Genomic DNA, 22416 nt, shown 5'->3' with positions numbered 1-22416 from the left:
CCCCCCCCCTTTTCTGGCCCCTGCCTGGGGCTTTGATGTTATCTAGCGCACCGCCTACGCTGGTTTATACCGTGGGCTGTGTGCCGAGAACGATGCACAGATATTTGGCACTTTGTGTGCTGGTTTGAAGAGAGGGAAGCAGGTGGTCACGGTAAAGGATTTCCACTTCTTCCCCCCCACCCCCCCGCAGTGAGAAAGGACCATTTGCCCCGGGCTATCCTTTGTTACCTGGACCGAAATGAACAATCCACCAACCTAGTGATCCTGGAGAGCTGGAACTTGTGGTATTATCTGTTAGACACACACACAAAAAAGGCCTTCGAAATTAGATTCATTTCCCCACCCCTCTTAGCATAAACTTAGAACAAGGTGGTATTGTGTGTTTTCTGAGGCTTTGTTTGCTCTTTAGATCTGTTTTGGAAGTAAATACTATTTCCCTTCTGAGATGGACCTGCAGCCTTGAAGTGACAAGGATATACTTTTGCAGAAAAGAATCTCCCTAATAACATGCCTTTCATGCCCATTCTTATATAGATCACAATATGCCCGCGCCCTCCTCCTCACATTATGGAAAGGTTGTAACTGTTGATTTGATCTTAGTTAACTGGACACTAGCAGAAACTGGATCTATTTTCACGTTAGTTTAGCAGTCTCAGTCCATCACAAATAAAGCATCAACAAAGGATGGTTTGGGGTTACTTTTCTTTATTTCTTTTTTTTTTTTTTAACAGATTAGTAATCAAGAAGGTTTGCCCTGTCTGCCATTCAGCCCTAACTGTTCATCCACTTTATAAAGCCAACACCAACCTGTGTTCAAGCCTTGCCCTCTGGGAGTTTACAAATTAATGGAGACAGGATAAACACATTGAAAAAAATACCTAGAGGGGAAAAAAAAGATACAAGAAGAAGCTTATAAACAGAGCCAATTAAAGTTATACAGAGTTATTTACATGCTTGCTGAGAGCTTTCTGGATTGGGTGGAGGGGAGGATTATCAGAGAAAGTTCCATCCTGAAGGTGAGTTCTGAGTAGGGTTTTGAAGGAGAGAAAGTTCGTAATTTGGCAATGGTATGAGAACAGCATTCCAGGCAAGAGGAATAGCTTGAAGGTGAGAGCAAGTGAACTGTGTGTGATGGTGTTGCTGGCTAGAGCCGAAAGTCACAGCAAATGTGAAACAAGTAGGGTGGCCCTGTAAATGTAGCATCCTAACCAGGACACTTGAGAGGGAAAGGGAAGCTATTAATAACTATGACATATACCTGGGCTGTCCTAGTAATGAGCTATGAAGACAGAATGGGGAGACAACAGACAACCGGGGAAAGCCTTCTCTGGCATCATTAGGAAGGAATTTGGACATGATACTACAGTTGGTAGTTCTTTGAAGACATCTGGACTGAGACTGATCTTTTTAAGAAAAATTATTGTCATTGATGGATTTAGGATCTGTCACCGTAGTATTTTTTACCAGCAGAAGTAGAAAGTAGTATTTGTACGGACAGAAATTGCTATACTAGACTTATATCAGCAGCGATAGTAATAATAATAGTACTTGTGTCAGCTGCCAGAGTTAATCCCAAGAGTGCTGGTGCTAGTAACTGACAGTCTTTGAGAATTTATGACTTGCCAGGCTTTCCTGTGTAAACTCATTTAATCCCCACTATAAACCCATACTACAGATGAAGAAAGAGAGACTTGGAATTGCCAAATAATCTACCTATAGCCACAGAGCTAGTAAGTGGTTGATACATGCTTGGAGCCCAGAGAATATTGAGATGCTTAAAGCTTGCAGATTGTATTTTGTGAAAAACATTACAATAGCTCTATCATGCTCTACATCTGTGGAGAAAGAAGAAGGAGAAATTTTTTTTTTTAAAGTCCGTATTTTCAAGTTTTGACTTGAAGCCGGTAGACTGTGTGATGAAAATGGGGAAGTCCGGATGGTATGATGGTTGAAAGGGAGAAGAGAAAATGACTAATTTTAACCAAGTCTACTTTTAAGAAGGATGATTTCATTTACATTTATGCCAATACTATTAACCTTGCAGGATACGCTCTCACAAGAAACCTGGTTTCTAACTTCATTTAAAAGCACCCAGGTCAATGTCAACTAATAGAAGAGTGTATGGAGTATTATTTGGTGTACTATCTGTTAAAGGGGAGAAGGAAGACTAGAAATGGCTGATGGAAGTGAGATTTGCAGTTCCTAAAACCATTCTTCATAAACAGTGTCCACGAGCGGCACACTGGGGAGCGCTAGGTAAAAATGCACTGGCATTCTACCTTATCTGTGATCAAAAGAGTCCATCTTTATCCCTGATCTAACGGTCTGGAAACAAGCAAGTGCAATAATCTAAGACATTGTATTAGTCGGCTGGGACTGCTCGACAGAGTACTATAGATTGGGCCACTCAAACCTTAGAAGTCTATTTCCTCACAGATCTGGAAGCTAAAAGTCCGAGATCAAGGGTCACCTGATTTGGTGCCTGGTGGAAGCTCTCTTCCTGGCTCCTTGCTGGCCAGCCGCCTCTGCCCTGCATCCTCACGCAGCATTTCTTCCGAGTGTGTGCATGGAGAAAGCCAGTGAATGTTCTAGTATCTCAGAAGGACCCTAATCCTATGAGATCAGGGCCCCACTCTTATGACTTCATTTAACTTAATTATCTCCCAAAGACCCTATTTCCAAATACAGTCACATTGAGGGTAGGGCTTTCACGTGTGAATCCGGAGTGTGCGGGGAGGCACAATTCAGTCCACAGCAGACATGGAAATGCAGAATGAATTCATCTAGACCTAGGAAACCGTCTGGTCAGGTGCTTGAAGATGAAATAAATAACGTGAGCTTGGGTTCATGCCTGCGTTCCAGTCGGAGAGGACACCGGTGACTGTGGGAAATGTTGCTCTCATCTCTTTAAGTTCTAATACCTTCCTCGGAGGAGTGAAGGCAGGATTGAGTGAAATACTGGATGTAAAGCCTGGAACTAACAAAGGGCTCAATGCATGTTAGCTACTATTACAACTCTCACTACTATTTTACTAATGCCGCTGCCCTGCCCCGGGGAAAAACGGGAATTGGAAAAGCTCTGAAGTAGACTGCAGCCTTCTCCATACCAGGGGAGACCCGACTGGGGCATGCTTGATTTGATCATAGCCGCAGAGGGCCAAAGGCCTTCATGCTCCTCTCCTCTTTCCAGACAGAATGACTCCTAAATAACTCTTAAAACATCCTTGTGTACTCTCCTTTTTAACATTTCTAGTAAAATAGTTTCAAACCTCCCATTGAAAGCTGTTTTGGTATACACATTTACTGCCTTGTAAACAAAGCCGTTTTATCGTTTGCCCAAGGATTTAAGGGTCTCATCCTCCCCATTGTGTTCACAGGCTGAGCTTATATAAATTAAGCATTCTCTGTCTTAGCCTATCTAAATTGTAGATACCCCTTTCCCAACCCCATACTCTCCATCTCATCGCTCTCTTCATTTCCTTTATCATATCCAGCATTCTGGAATTATCTTGTTGATTTCCTTGTCTGTTATCTCTCACTCCTTGAGTAGAATATGAGAGCCCTGAGTGAAGGGGGCTTGATTTGTTCCCCACTGAATGCTGAGCACCTGGAACAGTGTCACAACAAGTGTTTGTTGAACAAATGAACGAGAAAACCATAACTCCTTTTCACCCGAGTGCAATCCCACTAGTTACTTTCAGATCTTGCTTTATTGGTTGCAGGACCTGCTCTCAAGATGGTCCCAAACTAACAGCTTTGTCGTAGGCTGAGTCCAGCTCATCTTTCAGTTTGGTTACCAAGGTTTTCATGCCAACGTTACTGTTTTCTTACTCTTGCATTTTCATTCAAACAACTTGGAATGTTTGTATTTCTGAACTCGAAACCCTATAATACAGGTAAAAGGGATCGGCTTATTTTGTAGACGGGGGAATGGAAATATAAAGTGGCCACGTGTCTGTACGACATGGTCAAGGTGGCTCCTGGCAGAGCTTAACTGGAGACCCTCAGTCAACCCTTCCTTCATTCTGCACTCCAGTCCTTCTCCTTGAGTATCCTCCCCTGATTCTCACCCACCAGCCACTCCATGTCCTTTGCTGACTCTTAATCTTCATCCTTGGATTTCTAAAAAATGTTTGTCCTTCAGTACCGTTTTGATTGAGATTTCGTGGCATAAGCACTTTTATATTGAAAGGTAGGAAGGGAAGGAGGGAGGGAGAGATAGAAAGAAAGAAAGGTAAGTGTGCGTGTGTCTCTAAAATTGAAAAAAATATGGCAGAGCAAGGGTTTAAAAAAAAGCAATCTATAGGAAAAGCTATTCACTGAGTGCTCCTGGCTAATGCAGTTTTCTTTCTGGGTTGCTATAATTGTGGAATTCAAGAGGGTTAAAAATCAGGTATATTCTTAGTGAGAAATGGGGGCTGGGGAACAATTTCTTAGTAATACCTCTACTGCCCTGGAAAGAATTCACCAGTTCCAGAATCTACTACTAATAACAACATGTATTAAACTTTTCACAGAGAAAGATAACCTGGTACTTAGACGCCTAGATGCATCCTGGCTCTGCCAGAAGCACGATCTTGGGCAATTTATTTGACTTTCTTGTGCCTCAGTTTACTCTTCTGTAAAGTGAATGTAATTGGCATCATCAGAGAATTATTATGAGAATGATGAGTTGGTATTTCTTTTTTTCTTTAGATTTATTTATTTGAGAGAGAGAGAGAGTGCAGAGGGGCCGAGGAAGAGAGAATCTCCCAGCAGACTCCTCACCGAACACAGAGCCCAACCAGCGGGGGCTCAGTCTCATGACCCATGAGATCATTCCTGAGCAGAAATCAAGAGTCGGCCACAAAACCGAGCCCCACAGGTGTCCCATAAGTTGGTATTTCTGAAGCACTTGGTGCCTGTCACCTCTTTGTAACTGCAGCCCACATAAATGTTGGCCAATTCCTTATTGCATTTCCTGCACTCTGCCAAGTGTGCTTAAACGTTTATTACCTTTCAAATCTTGAAAGGAGTCTCTAGAGATGGGAGGAGACGGGATAACTAGATGTAACGTGGTGCCCACGATGGAATCCTGGGATAGCGAGAGGATATCAGTGGAAAAACCTGATGGCCTCCAAAGAAGGTCTAGCATTAAGAGTCCATGTACTCTCATTTCTGACAAACAGATCGAGGTCATGTAAAATGTTAACACTGGGGGGGAAATGGGTGAGGGTGCATGGCAGCTCTCTGTACAATCTTTGCCTGTGTTCTGTAAATCTAAAATGTTCCAAAGTAGTTTACTGAAAATGACAATAACCTGCTGTACAAGGACCATTATCCATATGTTAGTGACAAAGGAACTCGGGCTCCGAGAGGTTAAATAACATGCCCAAGGTACAACCACACGTGGCCTCACAAGGACCCTCGCCGTCTGCAGCAAAGATCACATCCTGAACCTCCAGACCACCCTGCCTCCCACGGAGTCTTCCCTTTGTTCGCTCATCTACAGCACTGTAGGGTCCAGGCGAGCAGGTGGGGCCTACCACAAAAATACACTTTGTATTTTTCTCCGTGTATTTCGTAATTCGGGTTTAAGTATGTGTGTGTGTGAATATATATATATATATATATTTATTTTCACATTAAATGTTTATTATATATAATATATATCATCTCGAGCATTTTTTCGTTTTAATAGGGGTCATATCTGTAATTATGAAATTCCAGCATCAGCAGAGGGGGACACTAAGTGTGTAAACCAGTTTCCAGGACAGGATTCAACAGAGCATTACAAGTATTTCACATTTCCCTTATAAATCACTGGTTATACGTAATAACCAGTCAACCCTTCCTTCATTCTGCACCCCAGTCCTTCTCCTTGGGTATCCTTCCCTTTCCTTTCTGTGAATAAACTGCCAACCCCACAACTCCACCCCCGGCTGACAAGTGCCCTCTTTCTCCAAACACAGCTTGACTCCCAATGTTTGCATCCCGCACTAATGTCTCTGTTACCCCAGACCCGAACCAGGTCCCAAACTCACCAGCTCCTGGCTTTTTATTTTATTTTCTTTTATTTTTTTCCTTTTAAGCTCTTTATTTTTTTAATTTTATTTATTTATTTTTATTATTTATTTATTATTTTATTTATTATTTTATTATATATTTATTTTATTTTTTATTATTATTTTTTATTATTATGTTACATTAGTCACCATACAGTACCTCATTAGTTTTTGATGTAGTGTTCCATGATTCATTGTTTGCGTATAACACCCAGTGCTCCATGCAATACGTGCCCTCCTTAAGACCCATCACCGGGCTAACCCATCCCGCCATCCCCTTCCCCTCTAAAACTCTCAGGTTGTTTCCCGGAGTCCATAGTCTCTCCTGGCTTTTTAAATACGTTGTTGGGCTCTAAGAAGTTCTCTCTGGCTGCTGTTCGTTGAATGAAATTGTTCAACTAAATTGCTTCTGGTAAACAACCCTACAACCCATCATTTTTTCCTTCCCTAAACTCAGTGCTGTACTATTCTACATGGTTTCATGTAATTTTCTGTTTGCAAGAGCTCACGGTTTAATTTATGATTTTGAGTTTATTGGGATCTTGATTTCATGGTGTGTCTTATTATGCCAAAATGTCTATGGGTGTCAATGCAAAGGAACCCAGGAATCTAGAGCCAAAGTGCAAATTGGGGTAAACTGGATAAAGAGCAATAGAATGAAATGTATAGAGACTAAGGAAAATGAAACTGCTGTTCATAAACAAGTAAGACATAAGCAAGTGAAAGAAAGACAAGAGTAAGCCACTAATAACAGGACAATAACAGCTCGTGGCAAACTTTAACATGTTTTGAGTGCTTTTTAAATTTCAGCTATTTTAATTTCTGCAAGAGGAGGTAGAGCTCGATTTATAGTAGATAATTGGATATGTAACAAGGATTATAATAAGGCATCTAAATAAGGCTGTATATGTGTGTGTGTATGCATAGTGAAGATCGGCTAACCAGATGGTTGTCTAACCTAAAGACGGCGTAGATATTATTTACAAGATTTTTTTTTTTTTTGCTATTAATGGATTACGCACAGGAGGTTTGATAATTATAAAAAATATTGATGCAAGCAGGAAATCTTGTCTTGGCACAGTCATGGTATGTAGTGCTCAGAGCAGGAGTAACAGGACACACACATTTGTCTTCTGCTTGCTACTCATACAACTGTCGTTCCCAACTGTTGTGGAGCCTTCTGGTTGCAAAATTCCAGCGCTCACATAGTAACAAGAGAGTCAAAACAGTCCCTCCCTCCTGAGCTCTAATCACACAACAGTTTCGTAACCATGTTCTCTCAGAAAGTTCCATAGTCCACCCCTCTGGAACAAAATAAAACGATTACCAGAAAGGTAAATCAGACGTTCCTCTAACAGTAGCTCTTCTCTTATTTGTCTTATTCTAAAAGCATAGTTTCTAGGACCCTACAGTTTGGGGAAAGGAATGTTTTTTTTTAAAGATTTTATTTATTTATTTGACAGGGACAGCCAGCGAGAGAGGGAACACAAGCAGGGGGAGTGGCAGAGGAAGAAGCAGGCTCATAGCGGAGGAGCCCGATGTGGGGCTCGATCCCATAACGCCGGGATCACGCCCTGAGCCGAAGGCAGACGCTTAACGACTGCGCCACCCAGGTGCGCCAATAACCATTTCTTTTAAGCATAGATTCTGAGCAACTGATGATCTTATATCCGTTCTGATACCACTAAAACAAATCCACGCAACTTTTTTTCACTCAAATCTCTAATGACATTTCTTATTCAGAAATCTTTTATTTTCTTATTTAAAACCGAAAAACATTGTCCCAAACCAATTATTATTCAAAATAGTTTTCAAACATAAGTTGCTTTATGAAAGTGGTCTATGATTCATATTCCCAAAAGGCCAAGCTGTTATTCGGCACTAAATCACAAGAAAATGTTTTGTGTCTGTTCTCACAAATTCAAAGAAAGCCTGAATGACTTTGGGCAGTACTTAAATAAAAAATTCTAGGGTGCTGCAGAAATATTAGCAAGTGATTTCATAGTATGGATTTCTTGCTACGAAGATTTCCTTGAGGAAATTTGCTTGATTTTTCTGGTAATCTAAAATATATGACAGTGTTGAGATGCCATGATGAAATACTGACCAGTTGTGTGATGGCTAAGTCAAAGGAATCATTCTTTTGGGTCAAACTAAAGATCCTAGAGAGAGAGAGAGAGAGAGAGAGAGAGAGAAAGAAAGAGAGAGAGAGAGAGAGAGAGAAAGAAAGAAAGAAAGAAAGAAAGAAAGAAAGAAAGAAAGAAAGAAACGCTCATGTTTCTTATCACAGCCAAATTAAAACTCAAATACATTGCTAATTAGCAAGAGAAGATTAATGTGCTAAAACACTAAGGAGCGTTTTATAGTATCCTCATCTGTACAATGGGTTGATAATCATAACCTATTTTCTAGGGATACTTTACAGAAGAGCAAGAGTGCTTATTAAGTAATCGGAATGTATCTGCTTCTATAAAATATCAAAATAGCTCTTCCTGTTTATCCTTCATCTATGTGCAATATCTCCTTTATATTAATCTCCCATAAATCTTCATTATACCTCATTTCTGTCTTCCCTCACATTGTAACTGGATCTTTTCAAGCCAGCATTTATTCCCGTACTTGTAACTATTCCCCATTCTACTGCTAGATTTTCTTTCTCTTCTTTGCTTCTGAATTTGAAGTGAATGGCTTATTCTTAAACCCAGAACGATATGATTTTTAGGTTCTATGAAGTCTGTGAATTGGATACCTGTCCTTTTTCTTCTAGTTTGTATTGCCCCGACACCTGGTGTTTTGAATATAGATTCTCTAACTAAAAACAGATTAGCTCTTTACAACCACCCGTAACCCGCAATTTTGACATCGTTTCCAACCACATTTTTCTAGTTCCCTCAAATTTTTTCTAACCAACAACCTCCTGTTTTCCCAACATCAACTCCTTGCTTTTTGCTTCCACAGTTAGAAGATTTGGGATTTCATTAATATTACGCTAAGATGTAAAGGTCAATGTGATAGGTTTAAAAATATTTTCCTCACCCTTCTTCAAAAGATTGCCAGAGAGGAAAAGCAAGTACACTCCATATTATATTTAATAAAAAGCTGCTCGGTAGCAGATTAATCCAGTGGTACTTCAGTGTTGCCAATATTAACATTGGAGGGTGTCTGGAGAGAGAACACAGTTGTCCACCAATGCATCAACTCGGAAAAGATAGGGCTGGAGTCCAAACATTCCTCACTTCTCTTAATCAGGCACACCACCCTAATTATCTCCTAAAAATAATGCTTTGAGCATGTAACTCCCTTGCTGAAGAAAGCAAGCAGCTTATTGCTAACTACAAGATGAAGTCCATATTCTCTAGCTGCTTTCAAACCACAGGGTGACCCAAACGCACACTTCCAGCCTTGCTCTCAGCTGCTTCTCCAAAGAACGTCTTCACGTTTCAGCTAAATGGTTCCACTCGCTGTTTCTGCAAAAAGTTTCCGTGTCTCTAGCATTGCCATTACAGAGAATGCCTGCCTTCTTCCTCTTTGCTCATCCGGACCCTACCAGTTCTCTAAGATCTCGCTAAATTGTCCCTTTTCTGTGAACATTTCATGAAGTGGTTGAACAGGCTCACAGGAAATTGGCATACTCTCAGTCCGAGAGGTTACCACCCCTGCAACTCTAAATGCTATCATTGTTTTACCTTTTCCAGGTTTCTATCTTCTGGTCTACATTGTTTAGAACAGAAACTCTATCTTATTATTCTATATAGCCCTCTCTTTAGTCTCCTTTATTAATCAATTAATAACCCACTGTGGATGTTATCCATATTTGTTGTATGAAGATTTTTTTTTCCTTTTGGTGAAAACCAGTTTAGTGGTGCCTTTTATCACTAACACCGACATCTCACTGAGTTTTAGTTTCTATTTGTTAACTCTGTGGGACCAGCTCACTACAGTCTATTCTAAAGTAAAGAATCTATGATTTGGGGGTGACTGAGTGGCTCAGTTGGTTAAGCGTCTGCCTTTGGCTCAGGTCATGATCCCAGGGTCCTGGGATCAAGCCCTGCGTCAGGCTCCCTGCTCAGCGAGTGCCTGCTTCTCCCTCTCCCCCGTGTTCATGCTCTCTCTGGCTCTCTCCTTCTCAAATGAATAAATAAAATCTTTTATTTTTTTAAAGAATCTATGATTTGATTGGTTCTACTTCAAAGACTGGTGAATTTTCTAATCAGGTACTTTGTGTTAATATAAATTTCAGTCATGGACCTCACTTTTTTAGATTTTCTTTAATCCATTTTCTTACTATGGGCTCCTTTATTCTTTTTCATTATGACCTTGAGATGGCATTGTCCAAATCGCATACTATTTCGATATAGACAAACCTTCAATAATCTCCAGTTACAATACTTTGATTATATATTCTAGGCTCTTTTCAATCTGAGATAACATGCAAGATGTGGTTGCATTCACCACAGAATATTGATTTGAAAACAAAATTGATCGGTGCATTTAGCCCCTTCCTTCTGTACTATAGAATTTTGTTATATGTAAGAATTATGTGATAATTTCCCCCAACCTTACTGTATTTCAGTAAAAATTAAAATTAAAACGATGTCTTCTTATATTACTTCTCTTAGAGAATATTGAGATATAAATAGAGAGTACTGATTGGAAATTTTTCAAAAGGTAGTACAAAAACAGAAAAAAAATGTGTGTTTTGCTTTGTTTCCTAAACAAAAGTTCTTTCCTATGACTCTTTTGAAGTTCTGGCTAGAAGCAGTACCACAAATCCAAAATCTAAATGTTCATTTGATCCTTTGAGAGTTTTCCTCAATTTAAATATTATTAAATCAAAACTATTTTATAGGTGAGATAACTAAAAATAGTAGATTAAAAGCTGCGGGTCCCTGGGGGCGCCTGGGTGGCACAGCGGTTAAGCGTCTGCCTTCGGCTCAGGGCGTGATCCCGGCGTTCTGGGATCGAGCCCCACATCAGGCTCCTCCGCTATGAGCCTGCTTCTTCCTCTCCCACTCCCCCTGCTTGTGTTCCCTCTCTCGCTGGCTGTCTCTACCTCTGTCGAATAAATAAATAAATAAATCTTAAAAAAAAAAAAAAAGCCGCGGGTCCCATAGAACTGTAAGACCCGAGGAGTGAACACTCATGTAAACTATGGGCTTTAATTAATAATAACATATCAACATCAGTCCATCAATTGTCACGGACGTACCACATCAATGCAAGGAGAAGCCCTTCTCTGCTAAACCTAAAACTGCTCTTAAAAAATAAAATCTAGGGGCACCTGGGTGGCTCAGTCGGTTAAGCGTCTGCCTTTGCCTCAGGTCATGATCTCAGGGGCCTGGGATTGAGCCCGTCATCGGGCTCCCTGCTCAGCAGAGAGTCTGCTTCCTCCTCTCCCTCTGCCCTTGCTCCTGTGCTCGCTCTCTCTCTCAAGTAAATAAATAAATAAAATCTTTAAAAAAATTAAAAAAATAAAATCTATTAATTTCTTTGAAAGCTGCAGGTTCTAGTTAATGTTGTATATGTGCCTTTTATAAAACTGTTGCCTTTATCCCATTCTCCTTTTCCTTCCAATGTCTCTAAAGATCGAGTACTCTACTTTCCTCTGTCTTGTTATTTTATCCAGTTTTTCACTTTTTACTCTCCACTGAGATTCAGAAAGGCCTCCTGCTTCAGAGAAAATTCCTCTCTTTGGGGGAGCAAGTCTTTTGAACCTTAAGCATTTTACAGTAAAAGCATCTTCTTTTACTCTAATTTGGTGGTATTTCAATTATGAGTAAGTCAACACTAAGTACCCCTGCTTTCAAACATCTCCTGTCCTCGGGATATGACTAACTACGGAAGCACTGGAAGCTAGAAAAGACGACAGGACGATTTTTGTGCCACCATGAAATTCTAACTACAGTATATTTAACACCTAATTAGTATTAGATGGTCTCTTTAAAAATTTCTTNCCCTATCCAATTGTTAGAAATTTGTGTTCATACACTGCAAACACACACGTTGTATAATACTGACCCAAACAGTATCTTGGGCTATCTTGACTTTACCTCCGACTTGTGAAGCTTCAATTTGCTTGCTGACCGAGGAATTATCCAAGAAAGAGTACCCATTTCATAAGTTAAACAGAATGATTTCCTCCCACTAATGACCCAACACGATTGATATGTTTATAATATGAGACAAGAACCTACTAGCCCTGTCATTTGGGCAAGTTATTTCTTTCTTACCTTCCATTTTCTTATTCTGTAATATGGTGATTTCCTATGAAGACGAGTGACATCATGTATTTCAAAGATCAAGCGTCCAAGAAGCATAATACGTTCTATAAACTGTAGTTGCAATATGTTAGTATGTTTCTTTGGTCTCAGTGAGCTTCCTTATATCTACAGCTGATGGTCCTTCGCATAGTTGGGTCTATAGCCCTGCCCTCTGGGACTGGACACTTGCCTGCTCCTTTTAAACTCCTAACTCCTCCCCCAACCCATCCACTTACCTTGCTTTTAGCACAAGTCCTTGACTAGCTTGTGGAGAAAGTTAGGACTATTAAAACCAGATGCCCCTTACTCCTGACATCGCACCTTCTGCCCTTCTGCTCTCCTCTTCCCGGGGAAGCAGAATCTATTCTCCACGTAAGGCCGGCGTGCTTCCACATTGACTGTACATCCTTTGATCTCCTGCATTTCTTAACCCATCTGCTTCCCCTCTCCTTTTTCTTCCTCCTATTCCATAGACTCTTCTTTCTCCTATTACAAATCTGTTCAAATATCTCCTATATGCAAAAAAAAGCTTCATTTTCTAAGCCTAGTGAATATCTTGTTTCCAGTTCCTCTTGACCTCTAAACTTAAAAGCTTTATCTACACCTATTGCCTGTGCGTCCATGTAATGCCCTTTCTTTGTATCCCTGGCAATATCTTTCAAGCTTCCAGCACATCAGAAATGGTGTAGGTTAAATACAACTCTTACTTGTCTAGCTCTTCATATAACATGCTCTCTTGTAATTTGGTGAATCACAGTGGATTTTTAGGTTCATTCTCAGCTGTGTTTTATCCCTCATCTAGAGGTTTTCTCTTCTTGTCTTCAATTTATACTGCCTTCATGCATTTACGTATCCTTAAAAGGTACCTCGTACCCTTTCAACAATAGGTGAAGGATTTTTTTTAATTCCTAATTTTACTAATAAGGAAGCTAATATTCATTAAAGAGTTTCTATGACTTCTCATGCAGTAAATGACAGAGAAACTGATTTAAACTCAGAATTCCTGATAGCTAACTTGGTATATTTCTATAAAATCATGGCTTGCTTCTGTAATAACTGCTCTATGTTTCTTCCTTTCTACTTCAGTGGCTAGTGGATAGAAATCAGATCTTTATTTTCCATTTCTTGCTAATTAAACTGACATCTCTCATGTTTACAATCTATCCTGAATTCAGCTATTAAAATTAGACCCATGATAATCCTCTCCTCAAATATTTTCTTATTACTTACAGTCTAAACTCTTAAGTTCCTCAACATGGCATCAAGACCACCTGTTACCAGCTCCTAACTTAGCTTTCCAACCTTATCAAGCCATGCATCAGGCAAATGTTTTTGAGTCTTTATCATGTGCCAGGCAACGTTCTAGGCTGTTGAGAGCACAGTGACAAATATGGCGCCCAAGATTGCTGCTCTCTGGGAATTCACATTGTCATTCCTTGTCTTCCATCATATTGAATGATTTGTAACCCTGAAAACTTGCTAAAACATGTCCTTTCTTCATGATTTTGCTCATGTGAGTACTAACTTTCTGGTCTACCTCTTCCTTCCATGCTCAATTCAATTTGCCACATCTAACAGGCAAATCGTGATCCTGTTTCTTTTGTACTGTGATACGGTGTTCCTTTATCTCCACACTAGTCTTTTTGTCATCTATTCTTATAAACATGTAAAAATGTGTTTCACATATATTTCTTGTTTGCCAACAACATGAGGAAGAAAATCATGTAGTCCTTCCTGTTTACTTTCCCCATGGCGTCTCCCATGGTGTCTTGCACAAGCTAGTCCCTTAATAAATGTTCATTCACAGCATGATTATATGAACGAATGAAGAAGTAGACAGTATGATCTTTGTTAGATGAGCGATCCACCCTAGCCATACCTCCTGAAATGATTTACTCAGACTTTAGGAATACATGTTTTAACCTGAACTTTTTTCTTTCTTAAAAAATGAATGTAAAGTTTTCATTGAGTGTAAAAAGTCAGGCAGTTATAATGCATGTTGTGAACAAAAGCTGTTTCCTACTATCTCTGTTTTTCCTACTCTTTAGACACAAATATTTTCAATTCTTTCAACCAATTCCTTAATAGTTGCATTAGTAAATATATATATAACATAAGCATGTTGGCAATTTTTGACTTCAATGTAGACATTATCTTTGACTTCTAACTCTGAAACAAGAGGCGTTATGTCTCTCTCATCCCCACTCCTTCTATCCTGCAGCGCCAACAGTTACAATGCCATCCCCCCATGTGCCCCATGTAGGTTATAATTTTGCTTGGATCAACAGTGTTTACACGTACATTATCACCATAACCACATGCAGTACTATGAACACCATTCACAGCTAAGCCATATAATGCCTTTTCTTTTTCTTCATTACCCTGGTGAAAGTAATTACCTAGTTTTTATATTTGCTTGGCTTCCCATGTACTTCTTAATTCAGTCTAAGATGGGTAAATGCCATGTTAGTGCATTCAAACTCATTCAATATAGAATTAATTTGGTTTTATGGAATAGCTCTCTCCTAGACTGTTTTGACTTGCACTCTGAAGAGTCACCCTGTAGTGTGCCATATCACTGTTTCCATGGGGATCCCTTTCCCATCATTCTGGGGATTGCTGTCTCCTATTTCTCAAGTGGGGCACCATTTCCTAGACCCCGTATTTTCTCCTGGTTTACACACTTGTTTGGGTGGTATTCATTCTCCAGAGTCTTCCTAAGAAAAATTTCATGGAAAACAAAAAACTCGGGACTCAAAATACTTGAGAAAGTCTTTATTCTACCTTACACTTAATTTATACTTTGTGGTAGAGAAGAATTCTAAGATGAAAGTAATTTATCCTCAGAATTTTGAAGGCACTAATTCATTGTCTCCTAGCTTCCAGCATTACTATTGAGACACTTCATGCTGTTCTGAATCTCAATTCTTCTTATGAAGTCTCTTCTTTCTAGAAAGTTCATGGTATATTCACTTTATCTCCAAAGTTCTGAAATTTCACAATGGTGTATCTTAGTGTAGATTTATTATTATCTTGGTGTTGGGTTTGTTTTTTTGTCCTTATGCTTGGGAGAGTAATGAGTTATTTCTTTGATGATTTCCCCTTGTCTCTTTTCTCAGTTGTCTCTTTATGAAACTCCTATCCTACAGATGTTGGACCTCTGGGACATGTCTGTTTTTCTTATCGTCTTCTATTTGCTTTTATTTAGGGAACCCCAGGTCATTATTTCCAGATCTTTTCTCTTAGGCTGGCTAAATTCCATAAAGACTTCCAATTACTGGCTCAGAAGTGTGTGTGTGTGTGTGTGTGTGTGTGTGTGTGTGTGTGTGTGTCTACCAGTGTTCCTAAATGGAAAGGGCAAAAAATACTGGGAATCTTAGCACTCATTATGTAGGCTTACCTCCCACCCTGCTTTTAGTACTGTTCCCTCCATGTGTCTGTCTGCAGGAAATACATCTCTTAAGTCATTTGCTGGAATGTATAGTTGGCCCGTTGCAAGGAGTAGAGGAGGGGATCTGGAGGTCCAGCTCCTTTTTAAAACACTCCACTTGCAACTTCCAGAGGTATCAATGATGTCCATTCCTGGATCATTATTTGAAAGTTTTCCCAAAGATTAGCCTACTTCTCAGCTTTCTCTGCAGCTGGCTTAGAATTTAGCTTTCCCAGGTCTGCTCCAAGCTTCCAAATTTTTGTAACTGTTGTCTGTCATTTTTGTTTATTTTGTCTTGGTTGGTTTGTGCCTTTTGAAAAATAAACAAATACGATTTTCATTTGAGCAGAGGAGGTGAGTTAAATGCTGATAGTTAACTTGCCCCCTTTAATAAAACACCCTAGGGTGTCTATTCACAGTGAGGAAAAAAGATCCAGATTGTTGTTTAATAATGAATTGTTTTTGAACATGAGCTTCCTTAAAAACAGGACTTAAAGAAAAGTGCAGTTATTCTTGTAGTTCACATTTCCTCTGTGGGGGATGGGGTGGGAGATCTGCTAGGCAGTTACCATAAGTGAGCAAACTTTAAAAAATCCCCACAAATTTTGAGACTTTTTAAAAGCCAAGAACAAATTTCTTAAATCTTAAATTGTTGTTAATAGTTAAAAAGTATGCCCTGATTCTTATTTTCGTTAGTCTGTTCCCTGTTAAACCGGGCCTTCTGGGTTTATGGCCTTTCAGCCGGCTGGCATTGCTGTCCTAAAATATACCTGTGCCTCTGAGGTTCCTGCAGGTTAGTTTTTGCTGCTGAGGAAACAGCCATTACTAGCGCTGAATTTCAATGACTTCCTGCAGGCAAACACCTGGAGGCAATTACCTGTACTTGTCTGCCGGCAGACACAAATATGCTTTAGGATAGGAAAACTATATGTCTGATTTTCTAAAAAAAAAAAAAATGAGTCCAGCTCCTTTGTGTCATGTTTTACTTGTGTCTGAATGAAATGCTAGGTTATCTAGTCTAGGAATTTACCCTCCAACCTAGTACAGGTTAATCAACCCATTTTTATGAGCGTAGAATTTCTGATTATTAGGGATTTCCTATTACTCCTATCCTCCATCTGATGTCAGAGCTCTTTTGCTCACTTACAGGATACAGGTCGGTGACAGTGAGTGAAGGAAAATCAATAACCTACGTGTTATGGAAAATGACAACACATTAACTTGAGATTCCTTACTAACAGACTCCCCAGTCTATTAAAAGAAGGGCAGAGTCCAGGAAGGAGTCAAAGGACATGTAAAATTATATCACCCTTTATTTTAATATACATATGAACTTCATAACATCTTACAGATCTAGAGATGGTCTAGAAGGGTAATCTTGGTGATGATCACTACTTTAACTAAATCATGAAAGGTTTGCCCTTAAATTTCAATGTAGATTTCAATTATACTTTTAGAAGTATTAGAAATACCATTAAAATACTTTTTAAAGATTTAAAATTATATATACTGAAAATAATGTTTGAATATATTTTTATGATTTTATAGACTGCTGCAGTGAGGGTTGGCTCTTAAATCATTATGTATGCAAATGGACCTCAGTTTTATTCAGTGTAACTTCTACGCTTCACTTCTTTCTGATTTTTTTTCTTATTTCAGGCGAACTAAAGATGATGAACAGGTTCTGAAGCTTCCTTTTACAGCATGATCAAATTTCAACAAAAATTTCATTTCTTTCTCCTATTCTTTCTGTCATTTTTACACGTAAGGTATTTTTAAAATATTTATTTATTTGTTTATTTATTTATTTATTTATTTTACTATTTAGAAGCATAGCTTCCTACAGCCTCTAATCCTTATTTCATAGACGCATTTAACAATTCAATTCCAAAATACATTTTCTAAATTTCCATTGTATACATAATTAATGCATAAAGTTTCTGTTTTATTTACCACACGGCCTTCCTAGAGCTCCTGTCAAGACATTTTATTGGATGGCAAATCATATTTTCCCATAGTCTTAGTGTTATAATTAGCTATTGCATCCGCAAACAAGGACTTGATGTTAAATAAATCAAGGATATGACCAACAAAAGGCTGTACAACTGAAACTATGACCATAATTCTCTTTAATGATTTAAAATACTACAGTTTTTCTTTCCAAGCCAAGCAGAACTTTAGAACTGGCAAAACCTTAGAGATCATTGACTTTAACAGATGGATTTCACAGGTGAAACAGTGGAAACCAAGACCTAATGACTTTCTTGGGTCACACAGCTAGTTTTCCACAGCCAGCTTGGTGTTGTCAAACTTCTTGTTGCCTCCCAAATCCAAGATCTGTTAATTCTGACCTAACGTTCCCTCTTCAATGTCTGGGCTGGTGTCCCAATACTGGGATAGACCTCAGCTCTTCCCACTTCTCACTGGAGTCACTTCAATGCAAATTCTGTTTTCCCTTGAAGATCAGATGATGCCCCTTGGATGAAGCATTGACTGATCCTACTTTCCATTGAATTCCTGTGGAATTCACACTTTCAAATGGTATCCATCACTTCTGAGGGCATATTACCATCATTAAAATACTTGCCTCACTCCCTACTATCTACTTATTTCTTGAGGAAAGACTGTATCTGAGTTATTATGATGATTCTTAAAATGACTCCCAATCTTAGACATCCATACAATTTGTTGGAGGAGTGCCTACAAATCTTTGTCAGACTTTTCTGCTGCGTGGCATTGTGGGGATAACTCAGGGTTAAGGTGCTTACAGTACAAAGAATCACCATCTGGAAGTTTCCCATATTATTTTGTTCTTTTTGTTGGGTTCTTGCATTCCCTTAGTCATATCAAACAGATTCGTATAAAGTATTATCTGCTATTAGAAAAGTTGTCATGGTAATGACTATACAAAACTGTGTGTGTCATCCTTATCAATAGAACGTTATTTTCTCTTGGGATGCCCCAAGGCCACCTACTATCCAAACAGGATTCGGCATTGGCCATTTCTCTTGCTGCTGGCTTGAAATAAGTCTCTAAAAGTCTCTGGTCTCATGTGATCTTTCAGGTCACTGCAGAGGTGTAACCTCTGTGGAATGGTTTACTAGTTCCTGGATCCAGTTTTATTTCCATATACACCTTCCAGTGACTTTAACTATGGATGTTTACATAGAGGGCTGTGGGCTTTCTCTGATCTTTGAGCAGTGGCCACAAAGCTATAAAAACGGTCTACTGGCCCATCAACTTTCTCCTGATTATCACTTTATTACTACTAGTTGACAATAAGGCCCGCCAAGACTTATTGATCAGCTAGCATTGTGCAGCGTTAGCCGGTTGGTGGAATCTCCCATCCATATGGCTATGTCCCTATCCCACAGTTTGCTAGACCTCTTCAGCCACCAGAGTAAAACATGAGAAAATCGCAACTTTTTCTTTCTTCCTTTCTTCTGAGTCTTAAAGTTTTGAATAGGAATTTATGTCAATTAGCTTTTGATGCATCACGAACCACCCCAAAATGTAGTAGCTTAAAATAATTATTTATTTAGCCCACGATTCCGCAGGTTGTCAGCTTGGTGGGCTTATCTATGCAATTCTTCTGGTCTTGTCTGGGTTCACTTGTGTGTATGGTCAGCTGCTGTTCGGATGGGAGCTGGTTGGTCTAGGATGGCCTCAGCTAGGATGCCTTACCTCCTCACATGGTCTATCATCCTCCAGCAGGCTAGCTGGATCTCTATTTGGTGGTTCTGCCAAATTTAAGAGAAAGAACCAAAATGCACAAGACTTCATGAAGCCTTGGTTTGGATTAGGGACATGACTGCCATATTTTGCTTGTCAGAGCAAATCAAAAGGCCAACCTAAATTGAGGAGTAAGAAAATAGACCCCAAATCTTAATAGGAAAAATTGCAAAGTCATATAGAAAAAGGGCATACATTCAATGACAGAAATAATTGCTTCCAATTTTTATACAACTTACCAAGCTTCCAACAAAATGCGTCTAGATTACCAATATTGGACAAATACATTCCTTGGTAGGGAAGAGCTAATAAGGAACAGTAAAAATACAGACATAGGAAAAGACTTGGAAGTTCAGAAAAGGAGATGAATTTGAGATAATAAATTCTTTTTTCTCACCAACTTCTTTATTTACTGCAAGAAACAAAAGGCTATTTAAAAAATCTCTGATCTGGGGTGCCTGGGTGGCTCAGTCGTTAAGCGTCTGCCTTCAGCTCAGGGCGTGATCCCGGCGTTCTGGGATCGAGCCCCACAACAGGTTCCTCTGCTGGGAGCCTGCTTCTTCCTCTCCCACTCCCCCAGCTTGTCTCTCTCTCACTGGCTGTCTCTCTCACTGGCTGTCTTTGTGTCAAATAAATAAATAAATAAAATCTTTAAAAAAAAATAAAAAATCTCTGATCTGTATTCTCAAATCCAAGAATGTGATCCAAGAATATATCACATCCATTCAAATAAAAGCAGGTTGTAATAAAAAAGGAAGAGTCTGAGAATGGGGCAAATAGAATTAAAGTGTTCTAATGTTCTTGCAATTTCCTGAAAGAGAATAAAAGTTATAAGTTAGTACTAGACTTTGGTAATGCCTGCTCTATTCTCTAGGTTAATCACTAAAAGAATAATAAATGAGTGTATTACTTCTAGACTAATAGAGGAGAAATCAAAGAATAAGAATAATCAGCCTAAATAAGTAAGAAAAAAAAAAAGTGGAAGGTAGAAAGGAGCATAAAGTAGATGGGCAACTAAGAAAGCACTCAGTAAGGTGGTAGATTTGAAAGAATATATTAGTAATTACATCAAGTGAGATGGATCAAATGACCCAATTTAAAGATAAAGGTGTTAGACTGAATAAAAATGTAACTCACAGCTGCTTAGATGAAACACATTCGAAACATGAGGTTGAAAGTAAGATAATGGAGAAAGATACAACACGTCAACTGTGAACCCAAAAAGCTAGTTGTCCCCAGAACAATATTGGTCAAGTGAAACTTAAAGGCAAAATCCAGTCTTTTTATTAGAGACAAAGTGGTACACTTTAATAATAACATTCCAATTAATAAGGAGGATCAAAGGAATGTCAATTTACATGTACCTAATACTGTCCCAAAATATGTAAGGGAAAACTGGCAGAACTAGAACCCAAAAACAGGCAAATCTCTCATCATATGCAGAGATTTTTGCATGTCTCTCAATATCTGATAGACCAGATTAAAAGATAACAAGAATATAGAAAATTTGAGCAATACAACTGAAAAACTAGTTCTGATGAGTACATATGAAACACGGGATCCGACGATCGCAGACCACACATTTGTTTCAATCTCATGTGGAACATTCACAAAACTGGACAATTGAGCAGGCCAGAGAGTAAAACTTGAGACATTTGGCTTGAAATTATGCAGTGAATTTTCTCTGACTCAGTGCCATTACATGTAACAACCTGAAAAGATTCTATTTATCTTTCATCTGTTTGGAAATTAAGAAATTAAGGAATACAAATCTAATAACATATGGATCAAAAAAACCATCACAATGAAGATTAGAAACTTACAATTAAATACTGTGCATCAAACTTGTGGGATACAGCTGATGCTATATTTAGAAAGATCTTGGGGCACCTGGTGGCTCAGTTGGTTGAGCATCTGACTCTTGATTTCGGCTCAGGTCATGATCTCAGTGTAGTGAGATTGAGCCCTGTGTTGGTTGGGTTCCATGCTGGGCATGGAATCTGCTTAAGATTCTCTCCCTCTCCCTCTGCCCCTTCCCCCTACTCCACCCCCCCGCCCCATTCACACACTCTTTCCTTCTCTAAAAACAAAAGCAAAAACAAAAACCCAAAACTTTATGGCTTAAAATAAGTTGATTAGAAATAATACTGGCTGAAATCAGTAAGCTGAACACTCAGCTTAACAAGTTAGACTAATGAATAGTAAGTTAAACTAAAACAATAACAATAACAAGAGGGGGTGTAGTTGGGTGGTGATAAAGTCATAGAAGTCATGAAGATTTTTTGGTACTTGGGCAAACACAAAGACAATTCTGAGCTGTAACTTTTCCTTTCTCCAGTGAAGAAGACACTCAGTTGACCCACTCTAGGTTTGGAAGATCTGCCATTTAAAGAATCTTGCCTTAAGCAAGCTTGTTTTGCTTAACCTTTGGTGGAAGGACAAGAACCTACTCTCAGGGAAATACATAAAACATGTCTAGGTGACCCCAAACTCTATCCATATTCCCTACTCTGCCCCAGCTGGACCAGACGGCTTGTGAATGAATGATGAGGAAAGACAAATCTTCCTTCCAAAACAGATTTGGGTTGGGACTTGTCTCAAGGGTCAATAAAAGCCCCTGGATCCCAGTATGACCTTTGTAACACTGGACCAGTCATCATTCCTCACCTTCAGGATTTCATAACAGTTCCCTAAGAGCCCAGACCCTAAAGGGCATTGTAGAAATCCAAAGGTTCAAATTGCTGAATAGAGGCTTCCTCCTCTGAGGCTTTTCAAATGGAGATACACTATAAGAGATGAGCTCACAGCAAACTGGCCTGATTTGGGGGGAGGGAGAAGGAGAAAGGGGGAAAAGCACAGCAAGCAGCCCATCCCTTGATCCCATGGCTCCACAGGCTCCACAGAATTCCTTTGAAGGTGTTCTTGTCTCTGTCCTCACTGTTCCAATGCC

This window comes from Ursus maritimus, unplaced genomic scaffold (genome assembly GCF_017311325.1).
Source record: "Ursus maritimus isolate PB19 unplaced genomic scaffold, ASM1731132v1 scaffold_30, whole genome shotgun sequence".
Classification (NCBI taxonomy): domain Eukaryota; kingdom Metazoa; phylum Chordata; class Mammalia; order Carnivora; family Ursidae; genus Ursus; species Ursus maritimus.
This window is presented reverse-complemented; position numbering follows the sequence as displayed.